The sequence below is a fragment of the Etheostoma cragini genome, chromosome 22 (assembly GCF_013103735.1).
Source record: "Etheostoma cragini isolate CJK2018 chromosome 22, CSU_Ecrag_1.0, whole genome shotgun sequence".
Lineage (NCBI taxonomy): Eukaryota > Metazoa > Chordata > Actinopteri > Perciformes > Percidae > Etheostoma > Etheostoma cragini.
In genome coordinates, this window is record NC_048428.1 from 5,005,184 (window position 1) to 5,017,900 (window position 12,717).

The 12,717-nt window shown below is 41.0% G+C and overlaps 1 long non-coding RNA gene across 1 annotated transcript in view; it reads right to left on the reverse strand.

Annotated features, from left to right (window-relative positions):
* The window catches only part of LOC117938183, an 18,599-nt gene extending 6,000 nt beyond the window's left edge, over positions 1–12,599 (reverse strand). Inside the window, exons 1-2 of the long non-coding RNA XR_004655341.1 lie at positions 12,056–12,599; positions 7,364–7,366 (exon numbers count right to left, since the gene is read on the reverse strand). This is a non-coding gene — a long non-coding RNA (uncharacterized LOC117938183). The remainder of the gene's footprint in view (positions 1–7,363; positions 7,367–12,055) is intronic.
* Positions 12,600–12,717: the final 118 nt, after the last annotated feature.

Here is a 12,717-nt window from a genome sequence, read left to right on the forward strand (position 1 = left end):
AGCTATTTTCCTTTCCTCACAAACACCTCACACCCAAGTCCTACACTATTAAATAGCCCAATATAATTTGAGTGCTGCCCACCCCCCTCTCTGAATCACGTTTGAGGTGTGATCACCTTTTGATTGGCGATAGCTTCACTGTCAAATATGCGTGCTGGATGCTGGTCTGATATTTTTCCACTGTGGTCCAAATGTGTCACTGAGGTCATTTGTGGCAGAAGGGACACCACAACAACCTTCACACCTGGAAACATTAACTGGTAAGTCTATCAGAACAGATGCAACATCTAATACGCAAAGGTAGCCATTTGAAAAATCAATTTGGAAAGCTCTGTAGGATGAAGTTATTGGACAAAGACGTAGTCTACCAGTTTTTATGGCATAATAATTTGAGTGGAGTGCTTCTCCCTTCTCACCAGAGAAATAAATCATATTCTATTTTTTTCTGTAATGTGTCTATCCAGAGTTACACAATTCATAGAAATAGCCTAGCTGAGGTAGGCTTCTGCCTGCGGGATGTGATTTGGCCTCAGGTTTGCACTTTGTCAGCCTCCACAGACAAACGCAACATTGGCCTAGGAGCAGGCTTCACTCACTCCATTTTTTGTTTAAAGGTCCACTCCAGCTCGTGAAAACTGGTCTCCTCCGGCTCTTGGAGACTTGTCCCCGCCGGCTGTTGGAGACTGGTCCCGGCTGGCTCTTGGAGACTGGTCCACGCTGGCTCTTGGAGACTGGTCCCCGCTGGCTCTTGGAGACTGGTCCCTGGCGGCTCCGGGAGAAGACCAAACTCTTTCTACACCTCCTCCCAGCGCACCATTATGAGGTGCCAGGTCGTGGTGGGATCTGCCTCATACACAAGGCAGAAGGGCCATGAAGTCAGCCACAGGCCCCAGGGGGTGGAGGATAGGCTTAAAAGTAAACTCCGCTGGGTCCACACTGGTTTGATCGTTCTGTTGGGATGGCAGCGGAATATGACCCAAATGCTGAAAAGGTAGAAGGCAGGAGAGAGCTTCACAAGGGGAAAAACACAGGGAACAGGAACAGGAACGAACTCAGGAATCTCAGTAGGGGACAAGGCAGCACACGAACAAAGTCACAAAGCACAAAACGATCCAACAAGAGACAAAGGGAACACAGAGGTTAAATACAATAGGTAACGAGGAACCAGTGATACATCAGGTGAATCACATTAGGGATGGGCAGGACAATCAGACAGACAAGAAGTAAAATTAGGCAAGACTATACAGAACAGGAAACCATACGTACATACAGAACATGCAGACACTCAAGGGGAGCACAAGACAGAAACTACCACACAAAACCAGAGAGGAAACATGGGGAAATAACAGAAAACAGGATAAAGAAACATGGATAAAAATAAAAAACATAACACAATGGACACCAGTCATGTTCTGTCAAACTGGGCTACTTGTTGAGTTGTGCTACCATTAGTCGCACCTTGACAAGGTCAAGACCCAGTCGCACATAGGCAGTAGAGTTATGGTTTCACAACCAGACTGTTGTAACTGTTCTTTTATTACTGTTCTACCACTACCACTAGTCATTGTAGTCATTATATCCACATTACTGATGTATTATGTACATTGTTTTTATCTTATTGTGGAAATATTTTTATATGTAGTCCACACTACAATATCGTTGCAGTATCAGTATCGTGGTTTTAGTCAAAAAGATTTTAATATTTCATTTTCTGGGGCAGAGAATTAATTGAGGACATACTATTTACTGAAAGCACTGTATTCAGACTTACCAAACATGTATTTGCAGAGGGCCATTTTGGTCACTACCTTATTTCTTATTTTTCTTGCCGGCCCAGTTTATGCCTGAACCCCTAATAACTAAATAATTACCATTGCCTTCCTAGCCTCCTGGGACTGGAGTATCACCTAACCCTGCCGTCAAGCCCACCACCCTAGCACTGTGGCCACACATACAGGACTGGCGGAACTCACGGAGTCCTGCCGCAGGTCCCTCACCCACTTCGTCAACTCCATGACAGTGGTGAGCAAGTTTTGTAAGGGTATCTTTTGACAGGAATTAGAAATAGTTTCGGGTTGAGTGCAAAACTTTGCAATCCTTTATTTTTCAATTTTGTTATCTTCCTGCTAGAGTTAGCAAACGACAGTCTTCAACAGGCCAAGTTTCAAACATGTTTTTAGCCTATTAACCCTCTAAGACCTGAGGTCATTTTTACAGTTTATTGTCCGTCCGGCTTGTAAAACATCAACCCTGTTGTCTACAGTCAAGATATGAACATTTTTCAGGATAAACTGGGCTATTAGAACAACTGTGCTACAGGGAGGTCACTTGATTGTTAAAGACGGTTGTAGGACCTTAAAAACAAAATAAATAAATAAAACGGAACATGAATCTTACACATAAGTGTTGATATCACAGACAGAGCAGTACAAGCTAAGTCAATCTCCTCTAACTGTTACTGTTACACTGTGAAGAAATAATCATTATAACTTATATACTTGACAAAATACATACATTTTCTCAAAAAACATCCAGAAGCTTTTGCCTTCATGACATTTACTTATGCCAATAATTGATATTACACCCACAGCAATGCTACACAAGCATTTGTGTTGTCTAAAATATAAACCTAGCAACCAATCAACAACCAATCACAATATTTCTTGCACAATTAGTTTTTAACTGTTCCATAGAGAATGAAAACCACTGTAGCCGTTGGGTATTTCAGTGCACAGGGCCATTCCGTTCATATATAAATGGAATCCTATAATAATTCCAAGGCAACAGTGTTGCACTTGCCTTTTAAAAGCTGCCTGGGTATAGGTGTTTAGAATAACATGAAACTCTAACATGAAATTGGCTCCAGACCGGGGAGCACTGGCAGAAGCCACTGGCACAGATGACCGGAGGTGGAACTAAAACTCTTCAGCAGAGAAGGTAATGGGTTGGCTGTTGTGGTAGGGCAGCGGAGACTGGCAGCTGGCTGGGGCGAACAAAGGTCTAACACCATTCAAAATATGGTACATCTGTGAACTTGGTATGCACTACGTGTTCAAGTGGACCTATTGTAAAGCATTTTATGGTGCATTGTTTGCTGAGACTCTGGTAAGTTAGGTTTAGGAAGAGATCGTGAGTGGGGTTACAAAATGTACGTTTCAGTGGCATGTGGACACAAACCCTGTTCTCCTGGATAAAAAGTCCTATGTTGTTTGACCCATCCAGCCCCCAAACTGCACGCAAATCTGAGATATTTTATGCAAATATTTTAAATCCAAAAGATTAAGGGTCTGGCATTGAGTAATGAAAGTCGCCCATCTCGAGGGGCGGCACCAAGCGTGCATTTGAAAATCTCACTGCACGCTATTGGATAACACTACAACCAATCACAACAACACACATTGTTGCTCTTAATACTAAGTCATGTTACAGCAGGGCAGTAGAGCTACTGCTCTGCCCAGTGCGTCCCATAGAAACGACAAAGACACTGAGAGCCACTGACCATGCGCCATTATTTGATGATCTGGGAATGAGAAACAATCCCAAATAACAGAGAGAGCCTGAGTATCTAAGCTGCGTGTGAGTCCTTTTTTTTGTAAATATGTTGTATAGTGATGGCAATCCCATAAAAATGCTTCCAGTTAAGAAAGTAAACATGCTGATCTATGTTTTACTGCTGCTTCTTACAACTTCACTTTATTGGTCTTTAGATTGCTAATCAACATGAAATGTAGGTCTTAAGATAAAAGCTCTACATTGAAAACAAGACAGATCCTCCTCTATAAAAGTGAAATATAACATTAACCCTACTCTCATGTCTTTACGGGCTAAAAGCATGAAGAAAAACCCAGTGAAGTGATATTGCCAGGGATACCAAAGCGCAGTAAATGTGCTATGGCCTGAACATGAATCCCCTTGAGGAGACATCATGTGTATTAAAAGTTGTATAAGTTTTGAGTTACAATTTAGAAACAGCACAGAGGCCGTGGGAGTCTAGCACTGCCATCCTGAGTGCATAAATACTTAATTTCAGCTAGTAATTGCAGATTTCTGGGCAGTGAAAATATGATAAAAAAAAATAGAGAAAGCCAAAGCTTTCAAAACACAGTTTGTGGCAGAAGAGAAATCAATTTTTATAGGCTTGAGTTCATAGATGGATTGTGCTTTGTGCCTGTAAATGGAGCTGTGAAGCTCATCATTGCATGGTTATCCGACGTTTGGGAGAAAAAATGAAATAAAAGGATCCAGAGTGCATCTGGTCCTTGCATAAAAGCATGCTGCTTCAATCACTATTACTGTTCAATTTCTCTCTTCAATTCTCTGAAGCTTCCTCGCTCGTTGAAATTAGAGTTATTTGGGAGGTAGCAATTTTCACTTTCTCTGCGCCTTAAACACCAATGCATCACATTTTTTATTGGAATCATTGATTGGGCACTTGAAAAGGATGTTGCTCAGAGTTATTGGATGGCATCCAGGTAGAAGCTTAGAACTCCTCTGTGTGCATAAATGCCAGGACTGAAAGAAAGAGGAGAGACAATACAATGTGGTAGCCTAATGTCGTTAGGAATCAAACCAATCTAATAATTTTAATCTATAAGCTTCCAGGTTTTCCTGTAAGGAATTGCTGTTTTTTTATCTGTTTAAATAAAATATCTTAAGGGTTTGGACCCTTGCAAAAAAAAAAAAAAATCTGTGCTCAGAGAAACTAACTAGGCTACATCAAGTTGGAGCATAAATTAGGTGCTGAGCCCCCTCAGAGCTACAGCTTCATGACAGAGCAGAGGCGGCCTGCTACTTATCTATGTGTCAACACCGTGCAAAATTCTACAGCCATGTTGGCAGCTCTATGCGGCTTATGCCAGGCCATGCTCAGAGGTAAATGCTATTATCACCATATTAGCGTGCTCACATTGATAGTACTGATGTTTAGGGTTAGGGTTAGCAACATGTTTTATTATATTAAATAGCACAAAACACAAAGTCGAAATGTAGGATTGCAGGTTTTTGGTCATAAACTAAAGTACTAAACAAATTAACATTTGCAACAGATGCTGGCGCTTCAAGTCATTCAAATCCCCTGGCGTATAACACATAGCTTCAGTGTGTGTGTGTTTATGTGTGTGAAAAATGAATGCTTTAGTATTTTAAAGGTGGAGTGTGTATCATTTTTAAACATCGCTACATCACTGTCAGATTATAGTGCTATCTTGAAACACAAATGGCACCACAGTGGATAAGATTGGTTGTCTCTGTCTCCCACTATATGGTGTTGTTACCGCTAGTGTTTCCACCAATTATCTCCCAAGATACTATAAAACCATGTTTGTTGCTTTGATACAAAGCCATGAATATTAATACTCAAAATGAATCATGTATTTAGTACCATGCTAAATATACCAGTCAGAAAGTAGATAATTACTAAAATATCAGTTAAAAGTTGGGTAAAACTTGTAAGACTTAAAGCACTAAGCATTCAATTCAAGTGTCATTGAAGTTGATTACTAAGACAGGCCTTTTGAAGCATCTGGGTGAATGTTTTTAGCCAAGGAACACAGCCTATAAGGTTGTTAGATCAAAGTGGCACACAAACAACACAGATGAGACGAATTATGTAGGAATAGGTTTCATAGCTGCAGGGGGTAGAATGCAAAAAAACAGCAGAATTTGAGAGAGACCTCTTTCTGCAGCTTTCTCACTCCCCTCGCTGTCACTCAGGCAATCAGCAGATCAGCCAAAAGGAATGTTCTCTCTTTCTGAAATGACCTATGATTGACCAAAACCGCCTGTTGCAGTTCCAGGCCCCTACTGTCAACAGTTCCTGTGCTCTTGTTTTTTTTCCCCCATCATTCTGTTCCCCAGACCCTTGCTAAGTTACTTTGATTGGACTGTGGATAGATTTAATGCTCCTGTCCCTGACCTGTTCCTTGGAACTCGAGTGGCCCTGGTGGGTCCTCAAAGTGCCTTTGGCTTCAGGAAAAGAAGTGCAGTGTTTCTTTGGGCCATTTTGCCCCAATGGCATGTCGTTTCAGAGCCCATCCAGTCAGCCTCCAGTCTGCTAGCTTGCAGTTAGTTTCTCTGATAGCAGCATCCAGTCTCCACTCCAGCCTGTGGGTAGTCAGTCGCCACTCCAGTATGCTTACCATTAGCATGCTTGCAATGAGTCCCCACGCCAGCCCGCTAGCAGTGAGTCTCCATTCCAGCATACTAGTCTCAAGCCAGCACCCCAATGATTAGCTCTGAGTCTGTTTCCCAGCCCCCTCTGTCCATGCAGCAGCCCCAGCTTCCCGACTTCAAGACACATATTCAACCCATGAACTCAGATGGTAAATATGTTAATTACTTTCGCCCTCTGCATGAGGATCCAGCCCTGGCAAAACATCTCATGGAAGTCCACTGGGAGGGCACAGAGCATGAGTTTTGCCATCCTGTCTCCAAACTTGTCAGCCCCCAGCAGCCAGTCTGCTATCCTGCTTCCGAGTTGTTGACTCTCCCACAGACTTCGCTGCTGTCCAGCGATCCAGACCCTCCGCTGGCCACAACCCTGACACTCTGCAGCCCAGCCTTGGGATGGACAACCAGCTGAACCTTAAATCAGTTTCTGAGTCGGAGTTCCCAATCAACATCTCATCTTTGCCTGGGATACAGTCAACAGTCTGGATTATTTCCTGCTCCCCATGTCCAGCCTGTGGTCTGGCCAACTCCTGCGACTGTTAGAAATTTCTAACTTTGTGTTTGTTGGATCTCTGAGGTAGGAGGCTCGGGTCCAATTGAGAATTTAGAAAAGGTTAAATGCAACAGAATGATGAAGATGATAAGACAAAGACAATAAGACACAGCAACATGATAACACTGTAGCTGACAGCGGACTGGATCCATGCTTACCCTGATGGAGTCGCATTGATTATTCCTCAATCACACACATTTATCAGCTGCACCTTGGGCGGTTCCTTTTCACCTGGTCCATTCAAATCCATTCATATTGGTCCGTCGTTGGCATGGCAACATGTCGAGCGCATCTTTGCTGTCAAATGAGGAAGGACATGGCTCTAAACTCTGCCCCTTTGGGTTTGGTTTTGGTCACAAATCAAAAGGTTCTGTCATGTCAATACAGTTTAATCAACATTGTATTGTCTTAGCCTACCTAAGACAAGGTAGTAGGAGACAGCAGGCCACCTTTTGGTGTGTAGCAGGAGGCTCCTTTCCATATGTTAAATCCCAGACTTGACCATATCAATAAACAAAAGGCTCATCTTGACCTCTTCACAGAGATAAGGCATAATTTTCTAACCTGGCTCAATCATATAGCCATATACACAGAAAGACATTGTTTTCAAAAGGTTGTTTTTAACTTTTTATAACTCAACACTACCTGAAAAGCAAATTAAGAAAACAAGTGCAGCAGGAGGCTGTCAAAAGTAAGCATGAACTGGTCATTCTGTATGCTCAGAGCGTAGAAGTGCAACCAATCAGTGCAGTGGAGCGTGTTTGCATCAGCGATTAATAATGGCTTTTCCTTAAATGTGTCTGATGTCAAGGTCATACGCCTGCAGAAACACAGACCAACTTACCACTCTCTGATTTAGACATCTAACAGACTGTATAAAGGTCAGCCGATTGTAATCTGTGTACACAATCAAGGATTTACCTCCTGCTCCTACCTTGAAATATTGCAGGTAGGAAGGAGGTAAATCCTTGATTGTGAGGGCTTGTATCAGTGGTAGTGATTCTTTCTCGATGACTGAATAGTTTATTTAAGATTAAGATTTATGTATCCTTTATTAGTCCCACAAGGGGAAATTACAATTTACACTCTGTTGTTATTACACACATTACACACAGGCCTGAATTACACACACATGCTAATGTCCTATACATGCAATAAATGGAGAGATGTCAGAGTGGGGCTGCCCATGGAAAGGCGCCCCAAGCAGTTGGGGGTTCGGTGCCTTGCTCAAAAAGCAACTTGGCAGTACCAAGGAGGTGAACCCAACTCCCTACAGACTGAGCTACTGCCACCCCCAATACTGACAACATAACTGATAACAGCTAGACGGCACCCGCCCCCGATTGTCACAGTGTGGAGCTAATAAAACAGGAGAGGACCACAACAGGATTTTAAAATTGTCAAAGGCTTGCTTCAGTTAATTCAATTCAGTTCAATTCAGTTTTAATTACATAGCGCCAAATCACAACAACAGTTATCTCATTGCATTTTTCAATAAAGAGCAGGTCTAGATCATACTCTGTGATGTTATATACAGAAACTCAACAATTCCTACCAAGAGCAAGCACTAGGTGACAGAGGCAAAGAAAAACTTCCTTTAAGAGGCAGAAACCTCGAGCAGAACCATGCTTCAGGGTGGGTGGGCATCGGCCTCAACCGGTTGAGGGTGAGAGAAAGAGACAGACAGAGAGAGAGATAAACATGGAGAATTGTAGCAGAGGGTGTTGAGCAGGAACATGGAGGCAGGAGGTGACTCCAACCACAGATCCAGACTCCACAGCTCCAGAGCCAGAAACACCAGCAGGAAGCAAAAGGAGGAGAAAGGAGAGGGTCGAGAGATCACAAGACTACTGGGGAGATAGAGCACAAGACCCGGGAAAGGGAAGAAGTCGAGTTAGTAACATGCATTGAGGGGATGAGGTTTAGGCGACCAAACAAACCTTGCCTTGGCTCTATCAGTTCAGTTAGAGGATATACAACAGTAGAACAGTTTTTACAGACACTCCAATAGCAGCCTATCCTAATTAGCCCCAAAAGCTCTTTAACTCTTTCTTTGTGGTAGGCAACCTTAATAACATTTGCCTGGACCTGGGCTATATGACCTTGACCCACCACACGGCCTAAGTATGTCACTTAGACACTTAGCGGCCTCAACCAATCACATTATCAACGTGTTATCAACATGTGATGTAGCGTTAATAAATCACTGATCAGGTCTGCCTGAAAAATAAGTTCCATTTGAGGCTTGGAAACTCCTCCCACTTCCTGTTTGTTTTTCTAGCGAGGTCATCTGATTGGCTGATCTCCCTGTTCATTATCATTCTTCTTATGGTAAAAAAAGTATTCAAACCATACCTTTTTTGAGACTTTTCGAAACAACAATGCAAAGTAATCCTGCATTCTGGGAGCACAGTGTTCTAGTGATCTCTTTATGATATGATGCTTGACCATTGAGAGCTTTGTAGGTGAGGAGAAGGATTTAAAATTTTAGTTTTGGATTTTACATGGAGCCAGTGCAGAGAAGCTAATATGGGATACATTTAAATCAATCTGGATCAATTGGATAGCCTGTAGGACTTAATTGAGCAATTTGAAAAGAAGGAATTGCAATAATACAGCCTAGAAGTAACACATTCTTGGATGAGTTTTTCTACATTTTAAATTTCTTTTTGAATTTTGCAATGTTATTTAAGTGTAAAACGGTCCTTGAAGTTGGTTTCATCTAGGGGTTAAAGGACATATTCTGATCAAAGACAACTCAGAGATTCATTGTGGTGGTGCTAGAGGCCGGGGAACGCCATCTAAAGAAGCTATATCTTGTCTCAATAATAAGTTTCTGAGGGGTTTGGGGCAAAGTACATGTTCCTGTTTTGATATGCCCTGCTGCAGTACTGCTCCTGTGGTTGTCAACACCAACCACAATGCCCTGATCGTCTTAAATCATCAAAACCAGAGGAATTAACTCTGAGTGGAGCTTAACTGTCCTGCACATCTTTGTTTGATTTATGCTTTTCAACATAACCCTGAATCCCCAATACACACACGCCCTCACCAGGGACAATACTGATTACCACATCATTTATTTTCCAGTACCTTTCTGTTTAAAGCTAACTGGAGTTGTTCCTATTTTTTTCTGCTTTGGAGACAAAAAACAAAGAACTTCAACTTTTTCCTCTCTGGGGTGCCATGTGTTGGTATAAATGAATATTAATTGGGGTGTTTCACTGACTTTTTATAGGCAACTATGCGCGTGACATAAAGTCAACAAAGCTCTGCGACATTTACAGGTGATTAGGATTCACGAAGGAAAACTGGACAATGTGAGTGTGTGCACTGTTTTATAAATCCAATTATTTTGTGTGCAAGCACTGCATGTGTTTTATCCGTACGCCATCTTTTGACATGAATCCTACGCACAAAAGAAGAACTATGCCACTTTCAATGCAAGATTTGGGATTCGTAAAAAGTAAACTTTACTTCTGGTAAATATTAAGGTGAACAGAGCATAAATTACATTTATACTGATGCTGGTTTTAATGCTCCAGTCGGGCAAATACAAATGCAGTTTTATATATTGCTTTTCTGGCGTTTAGATTGTTTCATCTGTGTTATAAATGTATTTTTTGTATTTTTTGTTGCTAAGCAGTTTCTAACTGTTCTTTTGAGCCAAACGCTGCTTTGCATCTTGTGGATATGAGTCATTGGTTGTAAAAACACAAGAGATATGGAAAGAATCAACACTACTTTTTATTAACAAGTTCTTTCAGGAACAAGTAACCCAGTGACAAACACGGGTTAAAACAAGTCAATAAATAGATACATTTATTAAATAACATGGACTAAGGTCCTGTAACCCAGTGGGTGATAAGAGAGAGTGCCAGAGATCTCACCCCTGTTTCTCCACCATGGGTATCAACTGCATAACCCAAGTGATGAAACAGAGAACTGTTGTTTTCTCTGCTTACCTGCATAGGTGCCTGTAATGTCTGCCAACACGTACAACCAATTCAATAAATGTTGGTATATAACCTAAATCATAGTTTTTCAGAGCAATACGATACATATTATTAAAACCATGTTCATATTTGGAACAAACTAAAACCCTGATCAAGGCAAATAGGTTTTTCATATTCTGTAGCCTTTATAAAAACAGTACAATTAAATTTACCAGAGCCAATTCTTGGTAAGTGGCTTTAAATGACCTTGTCAGAACAATGAGTAATTCATAACACAAAGCATGAGCTTTGACACAAAACTGTTTATTGTTCATACTACTGTGAAGCAGTAAACTTTACTGTAGCAGGAACATTGGCAAACAGATGACCCAGATACAGGTGAGTTTGTGAGCAAGGTTATCAAAACTAACTAAACTAAAATAAAAATAAGATAAGCCTAGTGTTCACAAGAGGGATGATTCGGGTATTCCAACACAAATTAAAAAAAAATTAACCCTCTGTGACCGAGACACTCGCCCACGAGTAAAAACAGCACCTCTGATTCATAGTTTAATCATTTATTAACCATAACAGCCAGCAACTCACCAAAAGTTGCGTCTGAAACCTGACGAGTTAGCAGTTACGGAGGTCTCTTCCGGGTCTCTCTAGCCTCTACAGGTGATTTCCCATTGAGCCTGGAACTTCCGGCCTCTTTTGGGGTTGTTGAGCTTTAAATCCAAACAGTTACATCCAAGATTGATCCACTTTATGTCCATAATTCATCGCGTTTTGGCTCATTTCTGCCGCTAGCTTGCGGCTCCGTCCCTCTTCTCTGTTGTTTAGGGAAATAAAGGCCCCAGTAGGCCCATATATGGGAGATAATGTCACCCTCTTGAATGGAAGGCCAGAGGGGACAAAAAGACCAATAGGCTGTATGGAAGGCCAAGAGGCGCACATTTTTGTCATGCATTTGCTTGTGTAGCATTGCTGTGGGTGTAATATCAATAAATATGATATTATTATGTTAATCTTGGCATAAATAAATGTCATGAGAGCAAAAGCGTCATGACTTTCTTTGAAAAAAATTATGTATTTTGTCAAATGTATAAGTTACAATGATTATTTCTTCACAGTGTGACTCCCAAAAAATATGGGAAGTGTTTAAGAAATGAAAATGGCTTATACATTACTTATATGTCTGTGATATCAATACATATCTGGAGGATTCATGTTCCGTTTTATTTATTTATTTGTCTTTAAGGCCCTACAACCATTTTTAACAATTTTTACAAGCTTTTTTATAAAATAAATCCAGACGGACAATAAACTGTAAAAATGGCCTTAGGGCTCAGAGGGTTTTAAATAGGAGGTATATACAACTAGTAGAAGATAAATTAACTAATATAACAAAACAGAAAAATGATATTGTATGATGCAGTATGGAGAACAACCAAGTCCCATATGAGCCCAAGAGACTTTAAGTGCAGCTGTTGATGACATTGCAGACGGTTGTAGTCTGAAGCCAGCCAGTGGGTGGACTGGAGCAGCAAGTCCAAGACTTGTAGCTTTCATGGGTCGGCGATGTGACACTGTGCATCTATGATGCAACAGCTCAACAGTGGTCAAGCCCTTCAGCCTCAACTGGAAGAAAAGAAAGTAAATCAAAATACCTTTTTTTCTTTTCAGTTTGCTTTGTATTAATTAGAATAGCTAATATTTAAGAAGCAAATAAGAAATCATATCATTTCTAGATCTGTTTTTTTAATAGTGGTGAACTTAACATTATGTTTTATCCTGACTGATATTAATTCATAATTTTCAGACTAATGTTATGTGAAGTAATGAAGACTACATTCTAATGAACAACACACAACAGTGATGCAAACTGACACAATCAATCAAGTTTCTTGTGTTCTTGCAGTTATATTACAGTTTAGGTTTTACTACTGAGAAGATAATAAAACAAAGACGGTTAGCTCCATCGTATAACACTGAAACTCGCAAATTAAAGCAAATATCGCGGAAACTTGAGAAGATCTGGCGCTCCACCAAACTGGAAAA